Source organism: Ostrea edulis, chromosome 9, assembly GCF_947568905.1.
Source record: "Ostrea edulis chromosome 9, xbOstEdul1.1, whole genome shotgun sequence".
Taxonomy (NCBI): Eukaryota; Metazoa; Mollusca; class Bivalvia; order Ostreida; family Ostreidae; genus Ostrea; species Ostrea edulis.
In genome coordinates this window covers 22,441,592-22,446,556 of record NC_079172.1, presented here as the reverse complement: position 1 = coordinate 22,446,556, position 4,965 = coordinate 22,441,592, and positions in this window count along the sequence as shown.

The window sequence follows — 4,965 nt, the reverse complement described above, 5'->3', positions numbered from 1 at the left end:
TAAACTACTCTACGATACTGGAATCGTCTACTATCAATGGATAACATTACTAAACATGTGTAAATCAATATAACAAGCCTAACTGGACAACACAAATGAAGTCATTATTTTTAAATTCTACAGAAAATATAGAATACTTATAGGACATTTTTGTGTGACACTTGTGATTTGAGAACAAGTTGCTTCATAAGTATAAGAATGAAGTGGCTAGTACATGTAAAAGTAAATCAACTCTTAATTAAGTTTATATAAAGATATTAAAACAAATTCAAAATATCTTAGTTTCTGTGGAAACGAGGGAGTTATTTATATTCGGTCTTTCCTATCCCCCTCGTTTCTGTCCAAGCCTTCATAAAGTATGTGGGAGATCAGTCGCGCTTCGGTTTCAATTTATTTCAGCTTACATCTGATGTGAATCGTTCGAAAACTTACATAATTAAATCAATTCATGAATGATTTTGCCGGAGGGGAATACAATTGAAATCATTCAAAACACTAAAGCAACGATAATCGTCGTCTTTTCAAACACTACATACTTTCGCTATCAAATTCGCCTCCATGATAAACAATGACTTCAGCGTATGCGTCACTTCATTTTGTAAAACACCTAGAGGCCCAAAAGGGGTGAAATGACTTACTTATTAGTAAATCGCACAAAAATCTAACTTTTTCAGTTCATTTTTTCATCACATGCATCGTATTTTTGTGAAAGGATATACTTTTCTGAATATGAAAATACAGAAAACAATAAAGATAAAAAGGAAGTTGTTACATAAATTATTCTAAGTGTTTGGTGGAATGAAAAATAAAAGAAAATGTAAATTAAATGTAATCGCATGTTCGATATTGTCTGAATTAAATACGCATATTGTATTTGCTCTGCTGTTTGTTTTGAAAATGTCATTGTTGTAACCAAAAAACAAAAAAAACAAAAACAACCAACAAACAAGGAAAAAAAAAAAAAAAAAAAGAAAGGAAAAGAAAAAAAAAGAAAAGAAAAAGAAGTGATGAAATATATGGGATTGAATAATATTTGATTGATCTCGATCATAATATCAGACGTGGGTCCTGATTTTCAAAGAGAGGTGAACCAAAGGATTTGTTGAATGTTGTTGATACAATGAACCATGATATGTGTTTTGTACAGTGCACTTATTTTATCGTATGCATGCAGTGTTATAAGTTAGTTACCGATTAAAACATCCTTTAAAAAAGAATTTAAAATGACAACCGTATTTACAATGTTCATTGATAAATGTTCAATGTTTGACAAAAAACTTGATTTACTTAGTCTTCATCAACACCCCCCACCCTTAAAACAAAATTTCATGATGTTGAAAATAATAATCAGTTTACATGAATATCAATGTCGGATTGCATAAACTTGCAGGAGTTTTGAAACCCTCCCCATGAATATTTAAAATAAAATTTTGATCCGGCATTGATCATTTGACATTTTCCCTAAAAGAGTTCAATTGATTCTTTTCGGATGCATGTGAATGAATCTCTTTGTTAAATAATTAATGTCCAGTTTGATATTGGGGGTAATAATTCATTAATGCCACTTCAGAAAGTCTCTCCTTGCCCATTGTGGAACGTAAGTACATCTATATACGTGTTGAAATTAAAAGGACCTTTCTGCTTTGCAGTTGGTAACGGGTAAGGTGCATCCGATGAAGAATTATAATTTCTGCAGGTTGAAAATATTTTTATTGAATTCCGACAAGCACTCCACTTGGCATCAACTCAATCTACGACTGACCACTTCTGTTTCCAAGCGCTGACATCTTGTTGGAGAGACTTGGGCGATTGAAAGTCGTTTTCCCGCATAAATAAACTCTCTCTCTCTCTCTCTCTCTCTCTCTCTCTCTCTCTCTCTCTCTCTCTCTCTCTCTCTCTCTCTCTCTCCAAAAAATGGGAAATACAACCCCCTCCCCCGTTGAGATTCGGCAATGAATGTTAAGTAGACTGAAGCAATGCTCACTGAGAATACCCCCCGCTTACCCCACTCTCCTAAAGGGTGTTGTTAATAGGTATGAATTACCTCTTTCCTGAGTGTAAAAATATGGTATGCCTTTGGAGAAGAAAATGGAAGATATAGTCCGAACACAAACCCATGACATAAACCTATAATTTTGACCTTGAGATCAAAGGTCAAGGTCATAAAGAGGTCATGAATGTACATGACACATAGTCTCATGGTGATACACCCATGTCTTATGGTTTGACTATGTCAAAACCCTATAATCAATTTTGATCTTGAGGTCAAAGTTCAAGGTCATATAGAGGTCATGAAGGTACCCGACACATCGTCTCATGGTGATACACTCGTGTGTCAAATATGGTATGCCTATGTCAAAGAACAAAGAAGTCATGACCCTGACACGAATCCATTGTAAAAACTTTCAATTTTGACTTTGAGGTCAAGGTCATATGGAGGTCAAGAAGGTACATGACACATCGTCTCATGGTGATACACTCATGTGTCAAATATGGTATGAATATGTCAAATAACAAAGAAGTTATGGCCCGGATACGAATCCATTGTAAAAAAAACAACAAAAAAACACCTTTAATTTTGACCTTGAGGTCAAGGTCATATAGAGGTCATGAAGGTACTCAACACATTGTCTCATGGTGATCCACCTGTTCGCCAAATATGGTATGCCTAAGTCAAAGAACAAAGAAGTTATGGCCCGAACACGAATCTGCACAGACAGACAGACAGAGTGATTCCTATATACCCCCCTGAACTTCGTTCTGGGGGTATAATTAATCATGCACCTTTACTGCAACTTTGCAGTTTAACAGTCTGTATAAACAGATAAAGTTCTAATGTCACAGGTTTGTTGTTCTGTCATATTTTCGTTGTTTTTCAATTTATGGTATGAAATTCCCTATAAGAAGAGACCCCCTCCCCCCTTTAAAAAAGGAAGGTATTTTGAATAAATATTTTAATAATAATAAAATATGAAAATAAAAATGAATGGATATAAAAGGGAAAAAATAGACACACGAGATGCGGTTCCTTTAATATGATACTTAATCCCATTTCAGGAATGCAGTACACACTGCGCAAATGGTCTTTTGATATCTTTAATTCCTAATTACATTCTTACTTATTTTGTTTCCAGTAATTCATCATTTTCATATTCAGAAGAATAATATAAGTCCATTCACAGAAATGAAAGGTAATGCGTATGATGAGAAATAAAGTGAAAAAGTTAGATTTTTGTGCGATTTACTAGTACATGTAGTAAGTCATTTCACCCCTTTTGGGCCACTAGGTGTTTTACAAAATGAAGTGACGCATGCGCTGAAGACATTGTTTATCATGGAGGCGAACTTGATAGCGAAAGGATGTAGTGTTTGAAATGATGAAGATTATTGTTGCTTTAGTGTGGAATTGAATGGTTTCAATTGTATTCCCCTCCGGCAAAATCATTCATGAATTGATTTATGTAAGTTTTCGAACGATTCACATCAGATGTAAGCTGAAATAAATTGAAACCGAAGCGCGACTGATTTCCCAAATACTTTATGAAGGCTTGGACAGAAACGAGGGGGATAGGAAAGACCGAATATAAATAACCCCCTCGTTTCCACAGAAACTATCATGTCACGAACCCAAATACCAGATACACCGCACACTGCCTCAGAGATATTGGAATACCGTAGCCCTTTAAAACGACTATGGTTTCGAACCCCGGCATAATATGTTCTTCCATAATCCTGCCAGGCACGGTAAACATCAAAATCATAAAAAAGCCAGGGAAACGTCGGACATTTCGGACTAAATATGGTTATGAGTGGGCACTGAAACGAGGCTTCCGTATGACGTTACACCAGCTGTGACACCTTATGATTGCACTGATAAAACTCGAAAAACCCTCTGTAACACCCACTTGTCCACCTGGAGGCCGTGACAACCCTCAAGAGAACTCTACCTTGCATCCCCAATCTTGATTATGCACCCCACATCTTGATTATGCACGTGTTCCACGCTTTCCGTTAGTACCGACATCGAACTTTGCACTTAATTCCAGTTCCACTCAACAAAATTCCTGCAATTTTCTCTCAACAAAACTTATTCCTAACTCATCCTTTTAAAACTGCATTCTTCAGTCCACAAGAAACCCGTTTGCTCAACAGTAAACAACAGTTCGTGGAAGTCGCCATTAGGCCTAACGGATTTAGGTTATTTTTAAAGTTGTGTATTCACACATCACTACGCCCATCTCGAAATGACATAGAATGTAGTCCAAGAATAACTCGTTAATTCAACTCAAATCAAATAATATTTTATCATATAAACTCAATGTTTTAGAATATTAAATGATAATGAATGAATTCATTATTTTTTCGTTGGATGGAGGACTTCCACGAAAAAAAAAAAAAAAAAGACGGAAAACTTTTGCATCATGCGCTACGCGCAATCATGGAGTTTTTCGTCTTCTTTTTTTTTTCGCGGAATTCCTCCATCCAACGAAAAAATAATAAATTCATTCCTTAATTTGAAAAGAATTGAAATGATGGTTATCAAGATGAAGTTAAAAATGCCTATTGTTCACACATTTGATAACTAACCATTTTTGCCCCACCCTGATACCAAAACTACGAAAGCCTATTAGTATCATGAAGAAAAATTAATTCATATCGTAATTACGAGAAAAGATCTCGTAATTACAAGATAATTATCTCATAAGTACGAGAAAAGATCTCATGAACTTAATAGATATCCATTGTGTATACATGTCAAAATTAGAATGATTAAATTTTGGTTAGAATTGTTGAATGGTAAAGACACAAAGTTGTCTAGTATTTTATACAAGAATGTGGTTTAAATTAAATCTGGATTTTACAATCTGTAGAAAATGAAAAATGTTTGATTATTGTTATCAAACAAACTCTGAATGATCAATTTCAACAGAAATGGGTTTCTGAATGTAATACATCAGGAAAAGG